The 15,485-nt window shown below is 43.6% G+C and overlaps 1 protein-coding gene across 6 annotated transcripts in view; it reads left to right on the forward strand.

The window, feature by feature from the left end:
• Positions 1-202: 202 nt before the first annotated feature.
• Positions 203-15,485, forward strand: part of AFF3 (ALF transcription elongation factor 3) — a 573,094-nt gene continuing 557,811 nt past the window's right edge. For 4 of the 6 annotated variants that reach the window (XM_070511624.1, XM_070511625.1, XM_070511626.1 and 1 more), the window contains exon 1: positions 203-345. The gene's annotated coding sequence lies outside the window, so the exon portion shown is untranslated. The remainder of the gene's footprint in view (positions 346-15,485) is intronic. The other 2 variants (XM_070511628.1, XM_070511629.1) reach the window with 1 other exon arrangement.

Below are 15,485 nucleotides of genomic sequence, written 5' to 3' on the forward strand. Positions count from 1 at the left end.
ACCACATTCTTCTGGTTTGTGTCAGGTGGTCCCCGGAGTGGGGCCCAGGCTCCTGCCTCCAGCCTTCTGGTAGACCTTGCCCTGCGGTGGGTGGGAGGAGGCCGGTTGGGTGTCTGGTGGGGAAACGTCGTTGGCTGGTTTAGTCCCCTCGCCTCCACACTTTCACATCCTCTATCAACACCTGCACACTTCAGTCGCGACCACACACGCTCTTCCTGTTTATACAGAAAGTGCCATTCAGAAAGCCTGCCAGTGAGAAGGCAGCCATACACTCAGCCTCAGAAGAAAGAAGCTGAACGAATTACTTGAGAGAGAAAGAAGAGGAGCGAGCGTGTGAGCTGAGAGGTAAGATCAAGCCAGAGGGGGCCTGGGTCCTCTGGGCTGCCCTAGCTAAAAAAGAAGTGACCCTTACTCTGTACCCTTCAGGGAGGGCCTTGGGGCAGCCCAGCTCATGCTCCTCAGGGCTGGGCGGCAGGGAGCCCTCCCAATCTGCCCCATAGAGATAATTCAGCCTCGGGTGAGCAGCTGGACAGATTGAGGAGGCTGACTTGGAACGTGGTCAATATAGGTCCCAGAATTCATGTGGGTGTAGCATGCAAAGAATACACAACCTAGGTGTGAACGTGTTCACACACATTTACGTCAGTAACTGGGCCTATGGGCCTTATGGAAAGTGTTTCTGAGTCTCATTTAGGCCATTAGCTGCACCTCAAACAAAGAACCCATGATATAGTTGCAGGTGGGGCCCCAGTGCATGGCGCGGGGGAGTGAGCTCACAGAGGCCTGGGTGCAGGATGCCACTGCTCCTGCAGAAATAACTCAGAACGCATGACCTCCTCACCATCAGGGGCTGACAAGCCTATTCGTGTTCCTTGAACAACATGTTATGTATGCATGTGTGTGTACATATGCACGTGTGCACATGCATGGCACATTACATGTATACACAAACGCACGCATACATATATGCATGCAAACATACACATCATATAGTACAAAATAGCAATAGTGACAATATTTTTGAAACCAGAGAACTAATGGTGTGACAAAGGACTTTTTTCCTAATATGTGAATTCTTTGCTATTCAAGTCTTACAAATATAAAGGGGAAATCATGTTTAGATATGCATTTCATAACCGCTTTTATTCAAAGGGGTGAAAATTCCACGAGATGGGGACCATCAGGTAGTCTAGGACCTGATATTGCAACACGAATCGCTAAAGGCCAAATGTTAACTGATACCCATGTCAGCAAAGAAGTGGCAGAAAACTCGGCCTTTGAGTCTTGAGTATAGGCTAAACAATCAGGTTTTTAAAAAATTATGGTCTCTGCTTTTGCCAAAAGCATTTGGCCCTTGGAGCAAAATTGAAGAAGAGTACCTTCCTTTCCTGAGGGCTGTCAAGGTTTCCCGTCTCGCTGCTGGGGTGAGACGAGCACAGTGAAAGTAAGAGGAGCACAAGGCGTTCTACGGTTTTGGTTGTGTTTCTGTCGACGGCGGTTCCCTTGCTCTGGGCATCACCTGCATTTGGTGTTTGGTTGTGTCATGCATATTTTTATTTATTTTGCATTATTTATTTTGCATTAGAAGATGGGAAAAAATATACATTGCTCATTCGCTAGACTTCTGGATTCAATTTCCAACTCTAACACTTCCTGTGACTTTGGGCAAGTCACTCCATCTCTCAGCATCAGGGTTGTGGTATCTGTAAAGTAGTACAATAATAGTGTCTGCCTCTTCACTAAGGATTAGATGGGCTCATACGTGCAAAGTGCTTAGAGGAGTGCCTGGCACATTGAGAAGGCTCAGTAAGTGTTAGTGGCCTTTATTATTATTGTTATCATTATCGCCAGCTTTTCGGCAATTAGCTGTCAGGCTTGAAGGGAAATGTTAAGAGGGTAGGAAAGATTGAAGGTGGGAAGAGGGGTATGTAAGTGAGCGCAGAAGGAGACACATAAGAGGTGGGAGCCATGGCACCACCACGTGCAGTCCTCACCCTGCAGAGGTGTGGGGAGCAGGAGGCTGGCAAAGGAGCACAGGAGCCTCTCCCCACGAGTCCCGCTCACGAGAGGAGCAGGCTGAGCTCAGCGGACTCGGTTACGTGAGCTTGTACACATCTTGCATGTCCATGTGCACAGCAACCCGGAAAGTAGATGCATGTAACCGTGGCGTCCAAATGATAGTAAATGGTGTATGTTCAGTGCCTCTCACGTGTGAAGCTTGTGCTCACATGTTACATGTCTTCTATCAGATTATTGCATCAAATTCCTTGCAATTGTGTCTATTTTAGAAGACAGCTGATAGCTGGCCTAAGAGTGCAGAGTTAGGAGATGGCAGAGTTGGGATCTAGCCCCCACTCATTGCCTTTACAATCCAAATCAAGTGGTAATGAAATGTGACTGATGAGGAAGCCGTGTCCAAGAGAATGAAGAAACAAGTTCAAGGTCACACTGAGAGTCAAAGTTATGGTGAGCAGCTGGGTACTGGTCTCCAATTTGTAGACCCTTTATTTTACATAACAGTTCAGAGGAAGAACGCTGGGGCTTGCATCCTGCCTCCAGAGGTTGACAGCTATGGGACTCCTTCAATAAATCACTTTATCTTCCATGCTTCAGTTTCTTTATCTGTAATGTGGGCATAATAACCTGTCCTACATCATTCACAGGGTTTTAGGAGATTCCAGTGAGGGTACATATGTAAAATGATATTATATTATTTCTGATTCATGTAAGAAAAAAATGTTCAAAGTGACTTTCAGTGAAGGCAATTTAAAAGAAAAGGGGGTCTGGCCCGGTGGTGTAGTGATTGAGTTCACGCGCTCAGCTTCAGCAGCCTGGGGTTCCCGAGTTGGGTTCCCGGGTTGGGTTCCTGGGCATGGACCTACACACCACTCGCCAAACCACACTCTGGCAGTGTCCCATAAACAAAATAGAGGAAGACTGGCACAGATGTTAGCTCAGGGCCAATCTTCCTCACAAAAAAAAAGAAAGAAAAGGAAAAATGCAAATGATGGTGGTTCTTAATGACGTCATTAGTATGATTTAAGTTCTTCTTTCAAATGGCTACTTTGCATTCTCTGGTACTGATATTCCATAATTTGTTTACTTATTCCCATATATGGAAAATTATTTATTTCTGCTGTTTTTGATATTATAAATCAGACTGCATTGACTGTTCTACAGATTTTGGACTGCAATCATTCTGTGAGTTCTTCTAATTTCTGCAAATCTGATAAGCAAATGGCACTTTCATTTTTGTTTTTGTTGGCTTTTCTTGGATCACAAGTGTGTTGATTCCGAATGTTTTAAAACACAGCTTTGCAAAAAAACTAAAGATGCTATCCCTCATCCAGAAAATAACCAAAATACATGTTGCTTTTAAAGTGAAGTAGCACCATTTTTCTCAGGATTAAAATGCAAGCAGGTATTTGTCTACAAATATAAACCTATTAAAAAGGCCCTTGCACAAATATTCCTCTTTATAGCTTTTATTGGTGCTAAAAATGGGGGGTTATAATGAAAACAAGACGAGACTCCTGCAATAACGAATAAACATGACAATTTGATTTATTGCTGTTCCTCCGCTGTAGCCTGTTGACAGATTTTTCTTTATGGAAAAATTACCATGGTTTAAATCTCTATCATATGGCACTTAATTCAATCGACAATATGTTACCAATTAGATCCTGCTTAAACTACCATCAGCCAGCGGACCACGGAACATGTTAAGTAGCATGACAATCAGATAACTAGTAAAATGCTTTGTGGCAGCTTTCTCAGGGCCAAGGAGCAATGCTGAGACAATGGATAACGAAGAGAGAAAGGGCAAAGAGAGCACTTACTTTTCCCCATCCTAAAAAAAGAAATTGTTTCAAGTTCTCCTAAAAGCATGCAAAGAGTTTGTGTCTGAGTTGATAATTGTGTGAGTTGATATTTGCTACCCCTCTTCCACCCCTCCATCCTCCTGCACCTTTTGATGATAAATTTGAAAACTGAAGGCATTCTGTCCCTAAATCCTCTCTAATGTGATGCTGCATGACTTCAACTCAGCCATCATGACCCACTCAGTGACGTGTTTTAAAATTTCACCTTTCTCCCAAGCCCTGGATGTTGACCACAGAAGGAGGGAATTCTTCTTAAGTGAGATGAGCCTCCTTTCCTTATTTTCCTCTCAGAATCTGGCTATATCCTGTTTGCAAGTACTCCTGTTGCAAGAGAGAGAAACAAAATTGGGTTCTGTTGAACTGAAAAGCAGTCTTTTGTAACAATATTGGGGGCTGACCAGGCTTAAAGTTGAGCAGCGAGAGAGGGGTTCTGAAGCCCAGGCAGCCAGGACCAGTAAGAACGTTATTCAGAGTAACAGTAATAGAAACAAGGGCAGTGTGGGCCACATAATACAGCCACCACTGTCACAGATGTGGCCTCCATTGTCCCCAAGTTGGGGCATCACTTATGTGAAATACAGAATCCTGGAGAGAAGGGAGAGAGGGATGAACTGCATCTTGTTCACGTGCTTGTCCCCAGGGAAAGGTCAGATCCAGCCCTTTGACTTCAGCCCCTACTTGCCAAAGCTACGCACAGTGTGGCATCCCCAAAATGCAGACTGGAGTGGTAATAGGAAGCGGATGGTTGGAACGTGACGGCAAAACTGACAAATATCTGTTCACTGCACGGCAGTCTCTGAGCGAAGGCTGGTTTGTGACAAATGGGAGAGATAGCCATTGGTGGTTTGTTCATATAGATAAGTGTACAAAAGAGAGAATTAGGACACTGAGAACCCACTGCTTCCTGCGTTCTCACTGTGGTCGCTTTGCTTCTACAGCTGGGAGTGGAGTATGTGACCGAGGAATTTTCCTAAGGACCTGAGCAATAACATGGACCCTCCTTCTAAATCATAGTAATGGGTACGGTCTCCCCAGCTCCTACCTCTGTGAGCATTTTATAGTTATTTTCTTACTGCCAGCCCTGCAACGTAGATATCATACACTTCTTTTACACGTGGAGAGCAGAGGCTCTAAGAGGCTAAGTGACCTGTCTGAGGGCATACAGGTAGATGCGGGGTTCAAACCCAGGCTGCCTAGCTCTAACCAGCCAGCCTTAGGGTGATCCCGAGACCCGGCTGCACGGCAGCAACACATGTGGTATTATTTGAAAGAAATCCCTTTCCTCCAGCACACCAGTGTGTGTGTGTGTGGTGTGTGTGCATGTGTCTGTGTGTGTGTGTGTGTTTGTGTGGTGCCTGTGTGTGTGTGTGGTGTGTGTGCATGTGTCTGTGTGGTGTGTGTGTGTTTGTGTGGTGCCTGTGTGTGTGTGTGTGGTGTGTGTGCATGTGTCTGTGTGGTGTGTGTGTGTGTGTGTGTGGTGCCTGTGTGTGTGTGTGTGTGTGTGCATGTGTCTGTGTGGTGTGTGTGTGTTTGTGTGGTGCCTGTGTGTGTGTGTGTGGTGTGTGTGCATGTGTCTGTGTGGTGTGTGTGTGTTTGTGTGGTGCCTGTGTGTGTGTGTGTGTGTGTGTGCATGTGTCTGTGTGGTGTGTGTGTGTTTGTGTGGTGCCTGTGTGTGTGTGTGTGGTGTGTGTGCATGTGTCTGTGTGGTGTGTGTGTGTTTGTGCACATGTGTGTGCTCCAGGCACACATTACCAGGAAGAATGCTGAGAGCAAAGTCATGGACTCAGAGGAAAACATCCCATATGTTATAACTTTGCCTGGGCTGTCCCTATTTCTGAATACCATGACAATATTTTTTGAAGCAAAGATCAAAGGACATATGGTCTGACTCACGGGTTAAGAAAGGGAAAAATATTTGAAATTGGGACTATCTGGGACAATTTGAGACGTGTGGCTACAATCATTCCCAGAGCACCTAGAAATTATGGAGTTCTTTGGGGAACACTATGAAATACTGGCATATTAAATCCCATCTCCAAACTAGGAATGATTTTATCAGCAGAATTTAGGACAGCCTTATACATTGGCTAAGTGATTCTGTAGCTGTAAGGCCTCATGCCCATGAAAATAACAAGGAAGTTGAAATCTGTTTATAGCACCTATAAAACCATTAGAAATAATAAGCAAATTCATCATACAAAAATAAATAGATTTCATAAAGCAAAAATAGCCATAATTCACAGAAGCCATTGAAATTTAAATACCTAGAAAAGAACTTAAGAGAAAACACTGAAGACCTGTATGAAAAAGAATCTACTTAGGGATGTAAAACTTAGAAACGGAAACACATACCATGAGGAGACTAGATAAGCAGACTCAATACTAACTCTCACCAAAATAATTTGTAAGCAAAAAATGTATAAAATAAAATTTCCAATGCATGTGGTGAGGAAGGGGCCTTGATAAAATTCCAATCTAAAATTCTGATGAATTTTAGATAAAAGTAAAAATTTTTGAAAAAAAGAAGAAAAGGTGGAGGTGGACATGGTGCTTGCCTTGTCAAGTATGAAAGTTTCAGTGGTCGTGTAGTTCCAGATGGATAGACAGATCAATGGGAGAGAAGAGAAAGTACGCACCCACACACATTCACACATATGCAAATGGAGTAGAGGATAAAAACACCTTCGAAACAGTAATACCAAGAATGAGGACAGTAATATCAAGAATGGTCAGTCCTCATCTGACTTGGTTCTTCAGCATTTTTGACAAGTTATTTACTCCTTCCTTGTTGAAACACCTACTCCTCTGCCTCCAGAACATCATTCTCTTATTTCTCTTCCTATCTCACTGGATGCTCCTTCTTGGTCTCTTTTTCCAATCTTCCCCATCTCTAAATGGTGGAATGCCCAGGGCTCAGCCCTCCAACCTCTCTGCTCTGTCTATATTCACTTCCCAGGTGACCTGATCCAATATGACCAGTCAAACGCCAGCGATGCCCAAACTTACATCACCCGGCCCTGACCATTTTTCTGACTAGACACCCAGCTGTCCAACCACACTCAGTGTCTCCACTTGAATGTGTGTTCAGCCTCACAATCTTAACATGTCCAAAATAGAATTCCTGCTCTCCCTAACTCCAGCCCTGCCCCTCCTGCAGTTTCCTCACATGTCAGTAAAAGTCCCCTTCATTCTTCCAGTGTCAGCCCAGCACACTGAAGCCATCCTTCACTCCTTTCTTTCACATCCCACATCTAATCCACTAGCAAATCCCACCCATATGACCTTTGAAATATATCCAGAATTGAATCACTTCTCACCCCTTCTGCTTCTACCTCCCTGGTGTCTTATCTGCTCTGCAAACTCATCTCCTTTCCACACTCTCCCTTTTTCATCCTGTTCTCAGCACAGACCCAGAGAAATTCTTATAAGACTTACGTCAAATCATACAACTGCTCAGAACCCTCCAATGGCCTCCTACCTCACTGTTCCGGTTATCTAGCGCTGTGTAACCAACTACCCAAAAGCATGGTGGCTTAAAACAACCTTTCCACTTTGCTGAAGATACCATGGGTCAGGCATTTGGGCAGTTTGGTGTTGGCTGGGCTGGAGGACACCCTTCCAAGATGGCATCTTCACTCACGTGCTGGCCCCGTGGGGCTTCTTGGCTTCTCTCTCTCACCATGTGGCATCTCATCCTCCAGGGCCCTCCACGTGGCTTGGGCTTCTCACAGAATGGCAATCTTGGGGTGTTTGCAGTTTTTCCATTATGATTATCTTCTAAGAAGCAGCTGCCAGACTAGTTAAGGGCTATTCCCCAAACTAGCATAGCATCCTTTCTGCCATATTTTATTGGCTAAAATAGTCACCAGACCTGATCAGATTCAAAGAAGTAGAGAGATAGACTCTATCTTCTGATGGGGACATGGCAATATCACATTGCAAAAGAGCACGTGGGATATTGCCACGTTCCATCTCTCACTCACTCACCCAGTGCCAAAATCCAAAGTCTTTACCATGGCCTGTCAGTCCTACACAGTCTGACTCCTGCCACCTCTCTGACTTCTTCTAGTGCCCTCTCCCCTAATTTGTGGTACAGTTTCAGCTAGAGTGGCCTCTTCGGCATTCTTTGAACACACCAAGCATAACCCCATCTCACAGCTCAGCACCTGCTGTTACCTCAGCCTGAACTGCCCTTCCCTGGGTGCAGGGTCATCTCTCACTTCCTTCAGGTCTCTACCCAAATGTCACCATTTTAGAGAGACTTTCCCTGACGCCTTGTGTAAAATAGGCATTCCGGTGCTCCTCATGCATTGCGTTTAACACCACTTCATACAGTATGTGTTTACTTGCCCTTATCTGCCTCTTCCCATTAGAATGTAATATATCCCCAGGACCTAGAAAAATGCCTCCTCAGTGTAGGTTCTGGATAAATATTTGTTTAACAAATGAATGACTGGATGAGTAAATTTCAGTAAATGATATTGGGATAGTTTCTAACTGTTGGGGGGTGGTGTGGAGGAGAATAAAATTAGATGCATACCTAGTACGTTAAACCAAAATAAGTTCCAGAAAGATTTTAACGTGTTATAATAAAACTCGAAAATTACTAGAGAAAATTTTGGTAAAAATAAAATAATCTGAGGATGAGAAAGGTTTTTGTAAGCCTGGTACTAAATAAATGAAGTGTGGATGTAAATAAGGATAGGCTTGACTGTCAAAAACATCACACACACAAAAATGAAAAGACGAACAGCAAACTTGGAAAAATACTTCAATATATAATGAGCACATACCATCTTTAATATATAGAGAGCTCTGTCAAATACATTCAGAAAAGAAAAAAATACAAAAGTTGATGGAAGAAAAATTCTACCAAGTGTGTGGTGGCAGGAAAGCTACTCAGTTCTATAAAAGGGGATGCCAGGTGGATTCCAAAAGTAAGTATATGTAGCTCTCTTAGAACAGTGTCTAGCATATAATAGGTGCTCACTGACCATTGGCTTTTAATATTATGATTATCTCCTAATGCCATGCACGACATACAGCTGGAACTTGTAAAAGTTCATTCATTATTTCATCCCTTCCTTCTCTCATTCCCTGGGGGTCAAGTGTCACTCCACTTCCGAAGCAGCCCTCTCTGTTTTCTTCTCCCATTGACTCATAAATATAATGAAGACGAGTGCTACAGGAGCTTGAATTCTTGAGAAATCTATTTTAAAATGCAGCCTCTCCCAGGAAGACTGCATTTATACCATATTAACAAGACTAACCTGACGATCATAGTCCTTAGAGTCGATTAGGGGCCGAGACAGCACCCTGTGGCACACTGAACCAGCACTTCCTCGGTTTAGTGAAAAAGATAAGTATATCCATGGGGTCTGAGTCTCACAGGAGCACTAGGTCGCCCTGTTCTTAAAGGAACAGGGGTGTTGGGAACTGGGATGTCGAGTCCATCATTTTGTTTTTCAAATAGCATATTTACAACCTGGAGTCGGAGAAACTCTGGGCTGAAAATGTTGCTGTGGAATTTCTGGCCATTAATTTTATGAGTCTGTTATTCAATCTTTATTGTTGCCTGGCCTGCAATTATGTTTTTGTCCTTTAGGAGATGCTCAACAATCTTTGTTCTGTTTAGAAATAGAGTGAGTGGTTAATCTTTTCAAAGGGCAAATGCCCTTCTGCCATCTCAACCAAGATTTTGGCGGTATTGATGGTGCCTCAGTTGGGTTGTCCCATGAGGGAGCGCGTGCTCGAGGAAGTTGTGAGGCAGCCCAGTGATCTCATCACCCTGCACGGCATGAAATGGTTTTGCTCACAAAACTCCTAAAAGAACTCCAGAAAACTTTGTACTCTGAGTCTTTCTGGAAGTCAGTATTTGAACCTGTCCCTTTGATGCATGGGCTTTATTTCTGGGGCAACGAATGTCCCAAGAACTGTAGTAAGATTTGTGCAGGCAGTGATCTGCACGGGGGCACACTGCTGAGTGTGCGAGTAAAGACTAACACCCAGCCCACACTCCATTTGCCTGGAGGAAGAGACACCTTTTCTCTAATTCTCACAAAGGCACCAGCATCTCACCAAGCCCTGGGCCCCAAAGTCTGCACCCTTCAGTGTGGGTGTCTCTTATGCATGTGCATAGGACAGGCCCGGGTGAGGGGAATGTACGGTGTGGCAGAAATCTGTGGTGCAGGAGAGGTGGGAATGGAGAGCTGGCATGGAGCCTTGCCCACAGAGCAGGCTTGGGTACATCAGTTTTAGGAAGGATGACATCCGCAACCTGAGAATCCAGCCGTAAATTCCATTAACCCTGAACGTATCAGCGAGCTTCTCAAAACTTCTTTGTGCATCCCACCCAAGTTGGGACACTACTATCTTAATCATTCTGTTTTGTGTACCACATGCTTGTAACTAATAGGGAGCTACTGGAAGTGTGACATATACAGTATGCCTCCCTTAAAACAAGGATTCCTGCCAGTGACACTTGGCCATCACACTCCTCCTTCTCATGCACAGTGCAAGTTGTATGAGGCAGAACCACATGGAAGCCTAGTGGAAAGGCTTTGATGAGTGCTAGACCTTGACTCAAATCTCAGCTGTGCCCCCTTGTATAAAAGAATATTAATGATCACTCATCCAGCACTTTCTATGCACCAGGCCCTAGAAGCTGTATAACCGTGGGCAAATTACTTTTCTGAGTCTCAGTTTACTCTTCAGTTAAAATAGGGATAATAATCATCTGGGTTGTTGTGAGGATTTAATGAGGTTGTGTGTAATGTGTTCAGAGTACCTGGAAACTACTAAGCACTCAGTAAAAAGTAGCTATTTTTTATTATTTAGACACTGGAACCACATCAACTTTAATATGCCTATTACTTGAAGAACAAGTAAATTAGACATGTTGAAAAGAGGGTTAATTTCTCAGATTGGTGAAGCATTTTGTGAATAACAATAGTAATTTTCTAAATGGCTCTGAGTAACCTGGAAAAGAGCATGCATGGAGTGCAGGCCCTGTTGGTTTCCCGGAGAGAAAATTGCCCATTGGAATGGCCTGACCATTACGTGCTCATAATGTGGACTATTTTATATATATATGTACTTAGTTGTAGCACATTTGCCAGGAAAACTACTAGGCTGATTTTGCTTAAATAGCCCATCTTTTTTTGTCTTGAATAAAGAGTCAAATACATGATTTAGATTTTATGTTTAGGGATTGTTTATATCAGGAAGCATCAATCCAGATAATTGGCAAGTGGGTACACATTCAAATGATATGATGATATCCCTGCCACATTTTCCTATGATTCTAGGAGGAAAAAAATAGTTAGAGATTCCTGTTTCAGAATCTCATCAAAATAGATCCTCTGGTTTAGTTAAGTGGTGGCTGCTGCTAAGTTTGTCAATGGTGACAATGAAACTGAAATCAGGGGGACTCAGACCCATTGGCTATGTATTCTGCCCGGTGGCTGTCTTCCGTGCCACAGCCCGCACACTCCTGGCTGGATTTAGTGAACAAACAGCTTGGGGTTAGCAAAGGCGACAGATGGACTGACGGTGCCTGACCATTGACCCTGAACTCTGACCTCTGACCCAATTCCTTCTCTCTGTACTCCAGAAATGTGTCCATGGAAAGGATAAACAAATTAAGTATCTCAGCGTTGAGACCTTAGAGGTCATCTATTTTAACCATACTCTCCTTTTCCAACACATTTTGATTAAGTGGTCATCGATTCTGTTTAACTACCTCTGGCAACAGAAAGCTCACGCCCCTTGATATGGCCATTCTTTTTCCAAAGAGTTTCAATTACTTGAAAGTCCTTCCATTCAAAGCAAATTCAGCCTCTCTGTAATTTTGACCCTTGTTTCCAATTTTGCCTTCTGGTGTCGCAGTGAATAAATCTAAGAATATGAGATTGACTTGGGCAAACAGATCACAATACTCTGCATTCAAAGCATCCTCTGGGCCAAATAACAATAACCGACAGTTATGAATCTCCAGGGGCGTGGGTTGGAAGAGGCAGGCTCAGAAAAGGCATTGCTTGAACTCTGAAATTAACCTTCCTTGAGTGGGTCACTCTGGTCATCCTTAACCAACCACTAAAAACATCAGAAGCCTCTTGAGAGTTTTCCGGTGAGAATGGGTTAGAGGAGGAGGGAGAGAGAGAGAGAGAGCTAGGGGTGGTATTGTTCATACTTGTTATAAAGGAGCCCCAGCTGAGAAAGGGAGTCAGCAAGAGAGGGTCCACGATCTACCTGCTCCATGAATAATTGTTCTCTGACTAATGCCAACTCCTGCAGGAGTTGTAAGCCATCCTGAGTTTTCCGTGCCCCTGGGTAACTCATCAGCATCTAGTTGGGAGCAGGAACCTCCCTGGGGCTGCTCTCCTCAGGCCTTGTTTATTTAGACATTCAAAGCATTTGTGTAGTGGGGGTGTGGAGGAATGGCTGAAGCTCAGAGGTCAGGCAAAGTAGGGTCTGGGATCAGAGTCAGCAAAAACTGTCCACAAAGAATTAAAAGACCCCCAGCCTGGTTCTGGCTGTACCACCAAGCAGCTGTGTGACCCTGGTTGGGCAAGTGTCCTCAACCTTTCTGAACCTGGTGTTCCTTAACTATGGAAGGGAAATAACCACTCCCATTGCCCCACCCACATCACAGCAACCGTGTTAGAATCAGATGAGACTCAAAAGTAAACGCCAAGAGCCTAGCTGAAGTGACAGAGGGAGGGAGCAGGACTGAACATTCTGATTAAAACGTGACAAATTTGGGTCACTAATCCTGGATTTTCTAAACAGCTGAGTCATGGGCACTAAACACCTGGACGCATCACTTACTTTTTCTCCGACTGGATGAATTGTGATTGCAGACCTACCTCCTAGCGATGACGGATGATGCACTGCTGTGCCAGCGCCCAGGAGTGCCAATGATGCTCCTGTAACCTCACAGAGCAGCATGACAGCTGATTGAAGCAAATTTATATGCATCAACACTGTTTTCATCTAAGACTTTAAACAACTTTAATTAATAATACTCTCCTTTCCAAGTGTGTCAACACAACTCCACCTTTTCATTTTTGAAAGAACTTAAATAAATATAGAAATAAGATATTCAATTATTAGAACCAGAAATGTGAAAATATAGTTGATTTGAAAGGCTTTTGCTACAAAAATTCCCTGGGGCCACTGACTACATTTTATTAAAAAATATCACACACATATTTCTACATTTCTTATGTAATAATTTTGAGTTTCTCAGGGGGAAAATAGTACTATTGAAGGAAAAATAATTATGACAAGTGTTAAAGATTAGTGAGCCGGATTCCCCTGGTGTGCAACCAACATCCTGGGAGTCAGTTAAGTGCCTTAGAAAATGACATGAACTCTTGTCATTGAGTAAATTACCGCTTCGATGCACTAACAAGGACCCTAGTGGGTTGGAAGAGTTCATTCAGCTTCCCAGAGCACCGAGCCTAATCCCCAGGCAGCATTTGTGCTCCATGAGAATCTGGATCTGTGTTCATCCACATCTATCTCTGTCTTCTAAGAATAGGCACTTCTTCAGGGTAGAGCCCGTATCTTTACAATTATCATTGGCATCTGGCCCGGCCCCAAGCTCCTGAGAGCCCAGGAAACACTCCTCTGGCTTCGTAAATAGAACATGCTTTGCCACTGATCGATGCCTAAATTGCCCTGATAATGTTTCACGGCCTCCCTTTGAAAACACTGTCACAACTCCCTGACAAGCACCAATACCTTGGTGATGAGGAAAGCCAGCCATTTCCCCGGCATTCTCAGCACATCTCATTCAACTTATCCAATAAGCACGCAGTGTCTGCAGTAAGTTGACCGCATTCTACTCAGTTATCCAAGAGGTAGCATTTTCTTCTCCTTTGGTAGCTCAAAATTATTAGATACTAACAATCAAATCCAAAAGTTCAGTCCTCTCCTGATAGGCCAAGAACAGAGCTATTTGGAAGTTCTGGTCCCAGGCACATGCACGGAGCAGGGAGTACCCAGCCTCACTGGTGATAATGAAATACAGACAAGTCATGGGCTTCATGTGGCATTTCTTGAGTTATTTGCCAGCATCCCTAATGTGGCCTGCATGGTCCTCATAGACGTGCCCCTGCCTACTTCCCAGGTTCACACGAGCGTTCCTCCACACCCTACTGTGCCCCAGCCACCTGGATCTTCTTTCTACCTGAAGTCTTCACATGCATTTCCTCAGCCTGGAACACTCTCTTCCCTCTCCTGGCTTATTCATCCTCCAGGTCTCATCTTACTTGTCACTTCCCAAGGAAACCACCAAAATAATACCTTCATCCAGTAACCATTCAACGTTGGGAAGATGCAGCCCTAGCCATTCCCCTCCCTACTCCCAGCACCATTTCCAAGAGTCAACTTCTTTTCATTTACCCTTTATCAAGAAGCGGTGCCAGGCACCATTCCAGGCACTAGAGATGCAAAGCTGAACAAATGAGACAGACATTAAAATGAGTCCCCATTTTAAAAGAATGTTTCCATTTCAATTCTTCTACTCTTGCCTTCACATAGACAAGATGCTTATAACTCTGTTTTTTAAAATTATCAATCAAAGTTATTATTTATAGACTCCCCAGTATGAAAGCTAAGGATTTAGCCCAGTACTCCCACCTCTCTCCTCTCAGAATCCTGGACATTCCCAGGGTCTGACATTTATATTATTATTTTTGTTCTTCCTGTGCTTATATTTGTAATTTAAAGTATTATATTAAATCTGTATTTCTCATTTCATTAACTTTTGATAATATTGTATCTCCTGATTCCTCACTTTAAAAGATAAAGTTATTGGTGCCTCTGCCCTTTTCTCCACCTTCCATGTCCCACTTTGTCAGATAAACATTTACTTTACATTTTGTCCTGAAGTTGCAACAAAGTCGCCATGATTCACCCACAGGTGGATCAAATCACGTGTTAGGAGAACGTTCTTTTTAACAAGTCTAACATCATGACCCCTGGGCCAATCAAGAGACAATGTTCTCAGCAGCAAGGTTCAATAGAATTTCCCTCTCTTTGTTTTTATCCTTCAATATTGCCACATTTTAGTTTGCTTCATATATGAATTATGCTTTTACTCTGCATTCAGCTTTACTATACGTTCCTCCACCCTCCCGCTGATCCCTGGCACTTGCAATTGATGCTGTTATTTTTCTTGCATTGTTTTCCCTTGTGATTAATTTTCCCCAAGACCGTCTTTTCTATGAAGTCCTCCTTTTCTCCTGGAAACCTTCATCCTGATCTCCCCACCACCCGTCTGCTCCAGTCTCTACTGGTTGTCCTCTAAGCCTACTGTGCAATCGCCATGTTGCAGTTTTTTTTCCACTGCTGTCAGAGTGTGGATTGGAATCACAGATTCCTACACCGTACAATCTCCTTCTCATTCTACTCTTGTTTTTCTGGATATATCTTCAAATACCTTTAAAGGAAGGGATGTATGGGAGATAAACTTTCTGAGATCTTTCTGTCTGAAAATATCATTATTCTGCCCTCATACTTGATTGATATTTGGCTGGGTATAGAAGCCATTAGAAGTTTCTCTTCATCTTGGTACTCCGACACACCAAAGACATG

Source organism: Equus asinus, chromosome 6 (assembly GCF_041296235.1).
Source record: "Equus asinus isolate D_3611 breed Donkey chromosome 6, EquAss-T2T_v2, whole genome shotgun sequence".
NCBI classification, from domain to species: domain Eukaryota; kingdom Metazoa; phylum Chordata; class Mammalia; order Perissodactyla; family Equidae; genus Equus; species Equus asinus.